Consider the following 14382-nt stretch of genomic DNA (forward strand, 5'->3'; position numbering starts at 1 on the left):
GAATTTGCGCAGATAAACCGGCTGATAAACCGTTTTAAATTGCATCTTCTGTCAATCCAATAACAAAAGCAGTGCACATAATTTGCATATCTCTTTGTGCGAACAATCTTCTATCCGAATGCTCAAAAATTATATTTTTACAGACATTTTCAACAAAGAAAATGCCGTCTTAATCGCTTCTCCTTCCATTATATTGACATCTTACTATTACGTCGATCTTCCAAGGGCGAAATTAATTAAAAGAAACGAAGGACGCGCACGAGTGAGGAAATCGTTCTCCAACAAAAAGTTCTCTTTCATCGTATCATAAAACACGCGAATAATAGATTTTTCCTCTCGACCGCCTTCGATTCCAGTGACAAATTCCGAATGGCTCATACCCGGCCCCGCGTCACTGTTTTACAAAATTGCGAAACCGAGGGACTGGGGCAACGTGTCGAGTTACCGCTGCAGAAATTACCACAGTGTCTTCTGACGTCGCCGTCGGTGGAGCAAGGTATGATTCACTATCCTATCCTTCCTGTTCGTCGCCACTTGCCTGCCCCCTTTCCTCGCGCTCCTCAGCCCGACGGTTTTCAGTGCCGACGCACAAGAGGGACTACTAGAGGAGAGAGGGACCGGCCGTTCGTTTGGCGAAAGCATGCTCTCCAGCCTCTTAAATAAAATAGGGACCGTGTTGCACAATCAGACGTTGGCCCCTCGAGAAGGCATGACGGAACAACCGAATCGTGACGCATAAGCGAACCGACCGGAGGCGCAGGTGACACAATTCCAGAATGATCCGCTGGTGGCCGACCACCGATGAAAATCGCAACTTGTAACCTTGATCGCGTGATCCTGCCATTTCTAAGGTACTTCGATTAATTAATCTATTACGTTGCGCACAATTGTTATGATAAGATTGCACCGAAACTTCAGTATACTTTTAGGATGGAAATTGATACATTTGTAGAGAATGGTTGGTTGAGTTGTTATTTAAACGACGAGATATCTCGATATTGAAAACCATCAAATATATCTTAAAATAATAAATACAGAGAATGTTCGCTAAGACGCTTGGTACAATTGATTTGCTAAAGACTATGTTCAGATCGCTAATAAGATCGCTCGAGACCGAGACTGATGAACTGGTATTGATTCGCACGACTGACTGACTTCTGGAGAACATGGTCGTATATTTGTACTGGTCAGAGGAGAGCCGGAAAATTCGAATTTATCTTCGTTTGACGGTTGCACGTAGCGGCGACATTGTTTTGCCCGGAGTTTATTTATTATTACGTTATATATGTCCTAACGATGTTGATACTCAAAAACAATAACATGACTCGGATTGCTCTCTATCTGACGTGCCGCTACAAATTTTATTTTCACAAAGCTATTATTGTAGTTGATAAACTTACAGTACTCTGAAGATTTGTGTACGATTAGAAGCATCGTAACGCGTTTGTAGAGAGATACAATCGGAAGATCGAAGCTTCTGCTTTAAAAGTGTTTGTGTATTTATTTATACGGTAGCTTTCTTTTCTTCCTCGTTTTATCGTTCGAAAAAGTACGAAACTTCAAGCTGTCAACATCGTTGTTGCGGTATCAGTGGAAGGTACAAGATTAAATATACTCAAGTGCATGGTTAATCGCGGTTAGAAGAGAAATTAATTACATTTACAGTATAGGGTATCTCCTTTATTTTATCTCGCAGTCGGTTATTCACGCGGTTTAACATCGGTTATTCCCTTTTCGTGATTTTTATTGATAACGCGTAAGGTGGCTTAAGACGATTTATTTATAGCAAATACTCATTACGAAACAATAATCGTAAGAATTTGCGCAGATCCGCAATCATAAGAAAAAGATGAAGATGATCCGAGAACATTGGGAATCTATTAATAGAAAACGGAAGGCAGTCGATTCATCGATACTGATTCACAGGTTTATCTGAGAGGCGATAATAAGGAAACATCGGTGCAGTAGCATCTATGTTGCTATTGTGGATATAGGTCGCGCTCCAGTTTATCGTCGCGCTTCTTTCCCATCTTTTTCCCCATTTTCTCTCGTTGCATCTTCGAAAAAAGACTATCTCATGGAAACTGTTTACACTAGCTATTTATATCAAGGCGCGTAAACGCGGCTTTATCAGTCGTCGACACACGAGTCGGTTTACGAATCGGGAAGGCGAGTTTAACGGGACCGCGTTAAATATTTATACACCTCGCGATCGAGGTTATCGAGTGTGCGCGACACACGCTCGGCATTTGATCCGTAACCCTTTTGCCGATGGAATCCACTGCTATCTAGCGAATCGTTGTTCATAGACATCAAAGAAAGAGGAAAGATAGAAAGAAATTGTTACAACGTAAATGAACGTGTTGATGTGTTAGGTCGTCCGAAAAGTTTCTATCGTTTTATAAGTAAGTAATGGATGCACAACATTTTCCGTTTTGTATTATTTTATCGAATTACGTATGATCCATTTTGTTCTGTCAAGATAAAGATCACAACGTTCGACAGATTAGGTTTTATGTTTGTATAAAGATGCGCGTTGTAAGAAAGACGCTCTTCGGACAAACTAATATTTAAGAGATTGTTAAGAGAAATAGCTGAAACGATATTTATGACGTTTTTGGGGGCTCAATTTTATACCGATTCTTCGAATAAGTCAAGTATTTAATTCGTGTTACTGCGCATATATTTATTATTTATTTATTATTTCCCTTAATCTCGGCAAGGGAAAAATTATTACAATCAGAAAGAGATAATTGTTTCTAATATTCCTCTTCATCATTTGATCATTTGATAAGAGCTCAGATAAATGAATTCAATGGACGGGAATCCAGTTAATCACTCGCTGATTAAAATATTGTTCCAATAAATGGATTTCTGGGTTGCATAAATAAATATTTCAATAAAAGAAGACGAAGAAACGAGAGAGAGAAAATAGGAGAGAAGAAGAAAAAAGACAGAAGAGAACGTCCCGGAGTCGTCGTCGTTGTACTTTCATGAAAATAATGTGCCCGTCGAGCTTGTTTGCCCACGATAAGGTTTCCTCGTGTGTCTTGTATCGCGGTCGCCGGTGTGTCCCGCGGGCCTCGCCACTCGAATTCCCCGGTACACATTTTTTTCCCGCTCGAACAGGGCCCCGAAACAACGAGATAACGAGTGCACGCAGCCCTGCAGGCGGCCAGCAGTCCGCTTCTGCTCTCGGTTTCGAGTCCGTATCTCTCGCAAATCCCAGCGGGGGTGGCAACGAGAAGAGGGAGGAATACAAAAAAGAAAAAAGAAAGACGAAGCCGGGTAGCTCTCTAATTATTCATCATCGTGTCCAGACGGGAGAAACAAAAATGGCCGCTTCTCTCTCCGCTAATACATACTTTCATCCAAAGAGGATTCTACCAGCTGTCTCGCTCGCTCTTTCACCACAGGCCTGGATTAACGAGCACTTTATTTGCCCGTCGACTCTTTTTTCCGCTGCGAAACGCGTCGTCCGCGCTCCGTGCCTCGCGGACACCAGCCGGGATTATCAATTTTCTTCGGTCGACGACTCGAAAGATTCGAAAGAGAAAAATAATCGACACACCCTCCCTGGCGAACGGTGAACGATCTGTCTCAACGTTACGATTATACATAGTTTATGTAATATTGATATTGCATTCGCGAGATTTCTGCCTCTTCTAACATAGATAAACTTCTACGCTCGTTTACCCTCGCACTGAAGAGTACAAGCGATAACCACTATCAATATTTGCACTGATACAACAGAAAATGCCTATTACGATAAGGAATCGGTCTCGTTCCGACTTCTGATTCGACACTGTCAATAAATATCAAAGTCCTAGACTCTCACAAAATTTACCTATATCCTGCAACACCGTCATTGTGACCAGGCTCGTGTATAATCCAGAGATCTTCTAGGAAGCAACAAAACGAGGAGAACAGTGCACAAAAAGAAGAAATCCAGAGAATCATCGTAAGATCTGAAACCCGCAATTTCTGAGGGTGCCACTTCCCCCTACGTGGACGCAGAGAGAGAAAAGACCAAGAAGAAGAGAGGCACGGTAAACGATTCCACAGTATGCATTTATACCTGCGTCTCCCTCGTTGCAATTCGGGGTCAAGGAACGTCTTTTGCTCGCCCCTCGAAGCGAAGGGTGTCGAGGGAGGGTTTGGTTGTTGCGGGTGCTGCGCGAAGTTAGAATAATTCATCATTACTTTTTGGCTTCCCGTAATAATCCGTGCAACGCCCACCGATTATGCGCGCGTTGACCATGCCTGCGGGCGATTTCCCATACGGCAACACCATAGGGCTCGATTCTCCCTTACCTCGCTCTCTCTCTCTCTCTCTCTCTCTCTTCCATTCTTTGCCCGATCGTTTCTTCGTCTTCTACCTTGTCGAAGAAAAGAAATTCAGTATCTTTCTCTCTCTTTTCTGCTACTCTTTGTTTCGTCACGTGATCCTTCTTCATCGACCGTGCCCTCTTCTCTCACGTTTATTAAAATGCACCGTGCAGAGGAGCAGCGAGGCGGACACCGTTCCATAGTGGCTCCCATAACGAAATTACTGTGATTAGTCGTTCACCCTCCCACGCTAACCACCGTTCTAACTTGCCCTAATTCTACCCCCGCGACGCTCCGTTTCTCCCTCTTGTTTTCCTTTTGATCGCGACGCGCCAAGGTTACCGGGAACGCGACCGTCTCACGGGTGTCCTCTCCACCCGATGGACCCTCCTAATAGCCTAATTTTTGCCCTCGTGCGAACCGTACCGGGAATTTCTCTGAAACTGGTCCCCGCCAGTCTCTCATTTCTGCCATTTTAGACATGGAAGAATCGTAGAACTCGACCAATTTTAGAGCAATTTCAGACGAATGATTTTAATAACAGGTGTTGGAACATGGACGCATTAAGACACAATCGCAACATCCATAGGATTACTAGTTTATATGTTTGTAGGGGACTATCATGGTCTCTTTTTCGGTGTAACAACCAACATCGTTTCCCTTCTTATTTCGAACGTGGAGAAATAGGAAGAAGTGAGTAGATCGAGTCGAGAATGTCACATAACTACGTTGAAATATAGGAAGATTATACAAAAAACAACACTTAAAATCCATCGGTGAATATACGCAGGCGACAGGAAAAAAAGAGCAATGTGAGGAATTTCAAGTATGAAAAGATAAGAGAGATAACATTTGCATTGTGAAATTGCATCGAGATGAAATCACTCGGTTGCTGCGTTGCCCCTCTCTTGTTACACTCGAAGCCATTTCGAGTGGTAAAAAATCAACTTGAAATCCATCAGCGAAGACGCCCTTCCCAAATTCATTAATCATCCGGAAAGACGAGTAGCCATAAGTTCACAAAGAGAAAAAGACCACAGAAAACCAGAGATGGTTCGTAACCAGAAATCCTTCTCCCATTTCCGTACGCTATTCTATTTTTCCACAAAGCATCGTAACGTCACCTGTTGTGATTTGTTTAACGATTGACCGCTGATGTTTGTCAGACTTAACTGAAAAAAAACCTTCGAAAATAAACTTTTCCCTATCTTGGAAAAGACCCGAGAAGAGATTCGACGCAAATGCGATTCGTAGTAAAGAACCTGAAAGTCCCAGAAAAGCTGGAAGAATTCCAGGAAACAGGGTCTCCTTCGATGCAGGGAACCTTTTTGTCCCTCTTCACAAGAAGATCCCATAAAGATAGGGGCGTCGCGTTGGCGTGGTGAGGGACCAGTTTTCGGGGCCCTATGCCATTTATTACGTGACGCGACGTGGATCTTTTCACGGACAGGTCCTACGAAAACGAAGGGAGAAAAGGCAAGGCCAGATGTGAAACTGCCTGCTTCGAGCAATCCTCCGCTTTTACCAAAATCTACCTCTGCCTGTCCTTCTCCTTCTGCAAGCGGACACTGTGCTCTCCTGTTTCCCTATGGTCATCTTCGGGTCACGTTTACACAAGTGTGTTGATCCCTAACAGATCTGCGAAGCACAGCATGTTCGAGAGCAGAGAAAAAAAAATTGAAAGCGTGTAAAGCTTCGGATGCTCTGGTCTGCTGTGCTGGTTGACGGATGTTCCGTGCAGGATTATTTTTCTGCTAACGACTTGTTCGAACACTTGTTCGGACATTTGTCGACGACAAGAGCACGGACGTGATTTTTCAATAGGTCACGCGTGGTTGCGTCGATCTTCTTGTTTCTGCGGTTTGGTCATATAGCGTATGTTGAATATTCTTTGGACTAGGTCGGTCGGAGAGGATTCGACGCGGCCGAGTCTGGCGGTGATCCAACTCCATAACTCTGGAGGCCGCAAATTTACACTGTTATCTGTAGATTAGCTTTATCTGAGCGACCTTCCACCGCTACCGGACCCGTCGCGACAGAAGAGCTTCTCGATTTCCTCGTCGTCGATTTTCCCGGTCGTGGGAACTCAAGGTGAACGCGCCCGAACGTCGAATCGTCGATTCTTTCCACGGTTTATCGTTCGTGAGTCAAGGTTTTCGGAGGATCGTTAGCTACCACGGTTACGAAAATGACTCGCGATTATGGGGGAGATTAACATCGATTGCTAACGTGGAAACTATTTCTTGGCGCGATTTCGTAAACGGTGCAACATTGTCTTGGAGTTACGTCCGATTAATGCAGCGGAAATGTAGAACAAAGTGTGAAGGTTAAAGCATATAGCTAATTTATTTCAAAGAGAAGACATGTTAAAAAGCCATTGTTCTTAATTCAATGTTCATTCTTTTGTAGAATATTTATCAAATTTTTTTTTAAATAAGTCAAAGAATTCGCATTATAACGTAAATATAGTACTCTTCGCAATAGTCAAATATTTACATCACAACTAAGTTTATCTCATTATTGATCTATGATTATTCAAATATGAAAATAACATGAAAATCGCAAAAACTCCAATCCCAAACGCTGTCTGGAAAATTATGCGGGGCAGGCCAAAAATTGTATACCAACAAAAGATCGAAATACACGAACTTCGCTGTACCGTTTTAAGAAAAAATAAGGGACCCCCTGAAATCAGACCAACGGGTAGGGGACAGGTAAGAAGCGTCGAAGCAGGGGGATCCGAACCTGTTGGGACCTGTTCCGTCTTGCAGGTGCATTCGTCCGATCCGGGACCAGACTTGTGGAAGAAAATAATGCGCAGGTCGACCGAGAAAAAGGACAAAAGGGAGGTGTGGGCACGTCTTTTGCGTCGTTGAAAATCGTCCGTTCCCCGTTCCTTGTCTGGACGCCTCGATTGTCCGTCCGAAACGCATCAACGATCATCCTACTGTCACTTGGACGTTTCAAGACGAAAAATGAAACCTCTAACTTGAAATGAAACTAAATTTCCAACACCTTGGTTCAGTCACTTCGTCGATACAATCGTTCGACTATCCAGATAAACATGGATCCCTGATTAAAAATTCCGAACTGAATTATTTATGAAAGAATTCATAGTTAAATCTCGTTAACATCAACGTGAGGTTTGCTTCGTTTAGAGAGCGTAATTAATAAAAAGTACAATTTCGAAACCGGGTCTCTGTAGGCTCGGAGTCTGGAAAAATAAAAAGAAACAAGCTCCTGAGGATGGAGACGCCGCCGATGCCCAATAAGAATATTAAGGCCTGCCTTAAAGAGGTGGAAAAAAAGGAAAAAATGCTCTCACCGTCTCCGTCTGGTGTCCGTCTGCCTGGCGACTGTCTGGCTCTCTATGCCTGTCCGGCCTGCGAGTCGCGCCGCTACGCTGTCGCAGCGATTTATGGATCTCTGTGCTCACGACTCTTTCCACGCAATCGACTGGAATCATAGAATAATATGATTTATTGCGTAGTTTTAAATACTTTCCGTGTCATACCGTTTCGATTATTTTGGTAGAATTTTCTAGAATTCGGTGTTCGTTGAATCATTGCAAGGATAAAGCATATGTGAAATTGCTAGCAGAGTTCTACGGTGTTCTTTATACCATTGGACGAGTTAATATATCAACGAGTTTTAGGAGTTTATCTTTCTAATGAAAAAATGTATCGCTAGATTTTAAAAGTTTTTTATATCGTTAGATAGATCAACGAGTTGCACGGAGGCGGACCTGACCTCGCCCAACATATTCTAATATTTTAGCGAAATTCTCCAAGATTAGAATTTATCTGTATCCTTCATTGCATTAGATACATATAAATTTCAACTTCAAAAACATTAATATGGATGACGTTCTCTTGTTATTTTCTCTGATTTGAACACTGAAAACAAGGGCGAATTTTGAAACGGGTGGATAGATAATATCCTTATAAATCAAATACTATATGAAAGTGAAAAACAATCTACAAATTCAAGACCCGATAGAACATTTAGCAAGGTCCACAAACCACTCCCGATGACGGCGAGGGTTTTAAATCATAGAGGGTTGCCATTAAAAGGATTGAGGCTAGCGTAGCACGCGAGAGCACCATAATACGACGAAATTTCTCATGGCTTCTACAATAGATCGCGGCACGCGTTACGACGATGGCCATAACGGTTGATAAATGAGTAAATTCTCTGGCTTCCATTTAAGCAAAGTGTCGACCGCTGCTACGTTCGTCTTCCCTTCGTTTCCGGGCGAAAAAGATCGTCTCGTGAAAAACGTTCGCGTTATCAGTTTTATCGCAGCCAATGGTTGTATCCTGCGTGAAAAATTGTCATCTCGTTTCCTGACCGGCCGCTTCTTCCCTTTGCCTCGATTAATCGAGATTACGCGAGATGTTGTACGAAAACGCCGACAAAAGAGATTGCGTGGCGATTAGAAACACCTTACTGCGAAATTATTCGGCGCGCTGTCGCTTCCGGCCCACTTTGTCGAAACGTACATGTGATTGTTAAGCAAAGAAAAACGACTTCTTCCTGGGGTCGAAGCACTCCTCTCCATCTGAAAGCATTTTCTCGAGCAGAAACAAACGACCGTTTCCGCGGAGAAAGACATGCTACTTGCAGTTAGCCATGGGCGAAATAAGAGATTAAAGTACTCGAAAATTCATCTTTATTTGTAACTTCCGCGGTAGTTATTTCGCTTTGGTAAAATTTAATTTAATTAACATCGATCGATTATTAATTGAAATTTAGATCGATATTTACTAATATCTATGTTGCTACTAATTCGAAGCAATCGTTACACAAAACCTTTATACAGAAAAGAAAACCAAATGAATTTAGAAGTCGATCGACCTCCACTTAGATCAGAAGAAGTTTACCTTTCTTTGTACCTATAAAATTTAGAATAATTGGAATTTATATCTATATTTGTTAATACTCGTATAGACACCAATTAGGAAGAATAATTACGTAAAATCTCCATAAAGAAAACTACGTAACCCGAAAACGAACTCAAGAATACATCAACCTTCGCTTCAAAAAAAAAAAAAAAAAATTTTATTTTCACCATTTCTGATAACGAATTAACAAGCACGTAAGAGAAAAAATGTACGTGTTATCGCTATTCCTATCTACGAAGATCGATGCACGTGAATTCGGTGGACTATCGCGTGACTGTATGTGGCTGGAGAACAGAAGCGCGGTAACAAGATTATGCGATGCGCGTAAGTGCGGTAAGAGTTGGTTGCGTTCCAGTTTCTATGCACGCCGCGCCGCGCCGGTTCGTCGTTTCGTTTCCTCGGTGCGAGACGGGTGAGTCATCGGGTTCGTTTCCTGCTGTTGGTAGGTCCGTCATAGCGCGTTCGAGTTAACCTGACGGGATCGTGCGACGCGGGAGGGTTCGGAGGGCGGAAGAAGGGTCCCTCGGGTTAGAACCTGTGTTTCTGGGCCTTAAAAGAACCGCCCGGGATTGGACGGTTGCTAGGCACGAACCTGTTCTTTCGAAAAATCACGTGATTCATCTCGGTTCTGACTAACCTGCCTGATATTTCGCTGAATCCCTTCGATGCCTTTCGCCTTGATGAGTCAATGGTCGCAAACACCGGCCCGTTGTGTGTACATACAAACAATGCGACCTGGTGGGACTACCTGTACTCGTGGTCGATAGCCACGGTGTGTTCATAGTATTTAGATAGATCGTCACCTGTGTTTGATCCGCGATAACGAATGGAAACGATAAACGAATTGGAAACAGACTAAGTGTATTCTTCGAGGACTGCGTTACGTAAGCACGTCAAAGCTTTATTCTGTGATTGCCTTCTCTTCGATCAGTTTGCAATATCAACGAGAAGCGCATAAAGCAAATGGAAGGAGAAATTGTCTAGATCAACAAGCGTCATTAATCATTCCCAACAACCTAATAAATCTCTTTAAACAAAGTCAACACGTATGGCCCCATTTTCGGTAAAGAGCAAACACTTCGTACACATTGTAACTGCAATTCGTTGTCCAAAAGGAATTCTCGATGACAATATGCGTATGTGTGTATGTAGCTTAAAACTCGTACGAACCAGTTAAAGTGCGTAGAAGATCACGTAAGCGGAAAAAATACTCACATCGACTAATTAAATATAGAGGAATTCCTTGATGATGGTATCATCCCCTGATAGCGAATTTTTACTGGTTTGATAACAGGCGGCGCGCGCCGCTAGCGATCAGGGATTCTGTTTGGTTTCTTGGTGAAAATCGCAGGAGTCATCAGCCTGGTATCTGCCAATGGTGACGGAGGCGGCGAGCAGGTTACACCAGGATTGGCCAAGTAAAACGTAGCGAGACCCGAAGCAGCGTGCTGTGATTGGTGGAAAACAAGCGGAGCCACGTGTCCCGAACCCCTCCGTCACAGCCCATAAATCTCGTCGAGATTAAGCTAGCCACCGACGCGACCAACATTTTCAAAATTAGTCTTCGAGAGCGTGCTTTCGTTAGATCATCGTCTACTCGAGATTTCCTCTAGACATCACAACCTGTTGATAATCGAAACAGTTCAGCGTGTTTTGAAAATAATCCGACTGCTCCATTTCGTGAATCTTCCATTTCGGTGAGTAAATGTATCGAAGTTGCCATTTCTCTTTTATCGATCGTGCATGATAAAGTTTACCTTTCCTCGTTCAACGTATGTGACACGCAGTTTGCATTCGTATAAATAATAACCGCTTTATTCAACGGGTCTCGAAAATCACGTCTACATTCGATTACCAAAAACATTCTAAGATAGTGCGTTTCGAAATAGTGGGGAAAAAAATACTACAATACCGTTTGATAGAGTAAACATTGTAAAATACAGAACTTAGAAAATTATACGAAGGAAATGTTCCCTGTTGTTATTGAACAGATCTTGAATATTTGTTCGTCATCGTTGAATCGAAGGTCGAGTAAAAACACATTATCGCGGTAAAACAATGGACACGTGTAACACGTAGTCATCGTAGGAAAGTTTCGTATTAGTGGTTAGACCGTTGTCACGATTCAAGGACAGCTAGCGAAATTCCGTCGAATGCACCAAATAAATATCTATGACGAAACTGCGTCATAGACCGTTAGATCGAAAAACACGCGACACTAAACGTTTATATCGGTGTTTTAGACAAGGACGAGGAAATTGTTATCTGACGCGTGGCTGAACATTCTTTGGGGAAGGCGCACGATTATCGCCGTCGTTGCAACATTACGCGAATCGTGCATGCAACTTCGGTATACATGGCTTTATCTGAAACAGATACCGTTTTATTAGCCTGCAAGGGCAGGTTCTGGGCTGCCGAGGTTATCGTTAGAGGCCGGCGTGTCCCACGATTAGCTCGTCTGATGATACTCTTTTTGTCCTGCCTAAACGAACTATATTCCTATCTATCGGACCTTGATGATACCTCACGTTCACTGGTTATCTACGATTTCCGCGCGTCTACCTGCACATTACGCCCTCACAGCTGGGAATGCACGTCCATGCACCTGCAAGCGCACCAGGCTTACTCACTGCGCGAGCATTCGTTTGCTCTCATCCGATTCTTCTCCGCCTTTCTTCTATTGTAGCCAATTTTTGCTTCTCATCTTCTTATTCTTCTTTTCTCCTTTTCCATTTTTTATATACGCGGAGAAGTTCAAACGTTCTTTCTCTTTTTACGCAATTTTTCAAATAATTCTAAACATTTCGTATCGTGGTTGAAGTTTGCGGAAGAAGGAAATCGAAAGCTTCCAATGTTGGAAAGTTGCGTACGACCTTGAGCCATGTCGACGCTGCGGTTTACAGTAGCGTAATTCGACGAATACGACCTGGATTCCAATCACGATGACCGCACCACGTCCGGCATTTTTAGGAACGTTTCTGTTGCCAGTCGAAGTTTCTGAGAAGCTTGTAGGTTGAAGTAAAGTGATACGTAAACTGATCTTCCAGATGTTGATGTATCTTCTGATAACTCGCTCGATCAATTCAATTAGCAATTACTTGTTTCTTCGGTTAGATTAATTGATTCTATGGAAAATGTCATCGACGAGATATTTGGGTATGTAACATCTGTTTCTTCGTTTATCCGCCATATAATTCTATCACATGCCAAAATTTCTATTTTCTGCGCACTTCTGAATCATTTTCACTTCTCGTACGTAGCTTTCGTCGCAATAAAACAGAAATATTACCAGCTACTGATTACACTTTTTTTTTAACCAGTATCAGTGTAACGTTAATCAACGTCGGTTATCTGAAAGTTTAAGGAAAGTCAGTATCGATAGCGTGGCACGCGATCGTGCTACTGACCCGCAACAATTTTAAGCGAGTCACGCTGTGTTTACGAAGATGTCGATTGGTTCCGCGGCGCGTGGCGAAAAGAACCGGTATCCTGGTGAATCGGTTCGCGATCAAAATAGCCTTTGCGAGGAAATTTCGCTCGTTTCACAATTATGACAACGATGACGACAAAGTGGTTCGATGTTTTGTTGCTACTAGCACACAGAAGGCGACAGACAATCTGACTTTGCGGCCCCTCGTTATCGCATCCGCAAACACCCTCGCGAATTCTCCATTTCCGCTGTTCGATTTACGAATCTCGCGCAGAATAGTCACGTCCTTCACAGACATGATTGATATAATTGCTTATCGTGAAAAAGAACGATCTGCTATCAAATATCTGCTACCAACTTATATAATCGACTACGTCGAGCCAAACTTTGTTCTATGCTTGTCCATGACGATTTGAAACATTTATGGGAAAATAGATTGACCGAGAAGGAAATATTTCGAATTTATATGTGCTAATTCTAATGAAATTTATCTGAGAGACAGCCGAAAGAATATTTGACAATCGTTAATGCTAAAGAGGTGAAAACAATTCATGGAACAAAATCTTGGGAATTTGGAAGGTGTAAGAATAAAATTTTGTATCAAAAATTCAGTTTTAAATAAGGTAGTTACTTAATTATTAGTAAAAAAAAATTAGTAAAAAAGAAAATATTGAGATTCATAGAGATTATAAAATAAAAGACACTAATCGGAGCGAGTATGGTGTAATAAGCAGATAGAAATGGCTATTAATTTTGTGAGGTAGGTGATTTTGAAATTTCTGACACTTCCTGGCGAGGTTTTAAGCTAAATTATGAAGATCGGAGAAAATATATTTAACATACTTAGTGAATATTTTAATTTCATATGATTCTAGTGTTGCAACGAATATCGATTCGATAATGAGCAAGAAGCTAAAAATAAATGTACATTAAGATACATTGGAATGCGATAAGGAAATTGATAAAGGTAGTCTGACAGACAGACTTTGCAGAAGGCTTGACGCCTTGGCAATTTTAATGAAACCCAATGAACAATTAGCGTGACAATTAGCTCGACGAACTAAACGTACTTTATAAAATCACAGGAAGTGAATCGATAACACAGAAAAATCACCAACGAACAATCATAAATAGTATTTCGTTCTCTTCCCAACATGCTAAATAATACAGTTGGTCTCGAACAAAGAGCAACCAACAGCAACGGTATATAACGTTATCACGATCATAATCCATCGTCTCAGATCGTTTGAACGTATCGAAAAAATCGTTCTGAAATCTTAAAAATCCGAGGGAAATAATTTCCTCTGACATTGAGGTGTTCACTTATCGAGAAATCCCATCGCGTTACGTGTGCCCGCGTGCACGTGTCTCTGTGCTTTCGTGACTGACGTTTGTGCACTTCTCGGAACGCAGAGTTCTTTCACTTCGACTGCTCGGTACGCGTTTACCGAATGGACGCTTTCAGAATTACAAAATTGCCGATATTAGTCGGGTCTTCGCACCTGCGCACTCTATAAATCCATCTCCATGCGCTCCATTTCGCTACGAAATCCAACAATTTTCCACGTGTTTCTCTCGTCGTTCTATCACACTTTTCGCTGATAAAAGTGAAAACGTGTATTTCTGACGCGATTTGCAAATACGTTGCTCGTTGTAGACGAAGAAGGAGGAAAACCCGAAGGGACACGTAATTGGATATCGATGACCGGTTCTTACGTT

At 42.3% G+C, this 14382-nt stretch overlaps 1 protein-coding gene and 1 long non-coding RNA gene across 2 annotated transcripts in view; one reads left to right on the plus strand and one right to left on the minus strand.

Moving 5' to 3' along the window:
- Positions 1-6922: 6922 nt before the first annotated feature.
- Positions 6923-10954, minus strand: LOC143302805 (uncharacterized). The gene is made up of 3 exons (XR_013058604.1): positions 10449-10954; positions 7655-7785; positions 6923-7543 (listed from the first exon to the last, which is right to left on the minus strand). It is a non-coding gene; the product is annotated as an uncharacterized LOC143302805 (long non-coding RNA).
- Positions 10809-14382, plus strand: part of LOC117157691 (uncharacterized) — a 125560-nt gene continuing 121986 nt past the window's right edge. Inside the window, exon 1 of the mRNA XM_076619165.1 lies at positions 10809-10930. The gene's annotated coding sequence lies outside the window, so the exon portion shown is untranslated. The remainder of the gene's footprint in view (positions 10931-14382) is intronic.

The sequence above is a fragment of the Bombus vancouverensis genome, chromosome 6 (assembly GCF_051014615.1).
Source record: "Bombus vancouverensis nearcticus chromosome 6, iyBomVanc1_principal, whole genome shotgun sequence".
Lineage (NCBI taxonomy): Eukaryota > Metazoa > Arthropoda > Insecta > Hymenoptera > Apidae > Bombus > Bombus vancouverensis.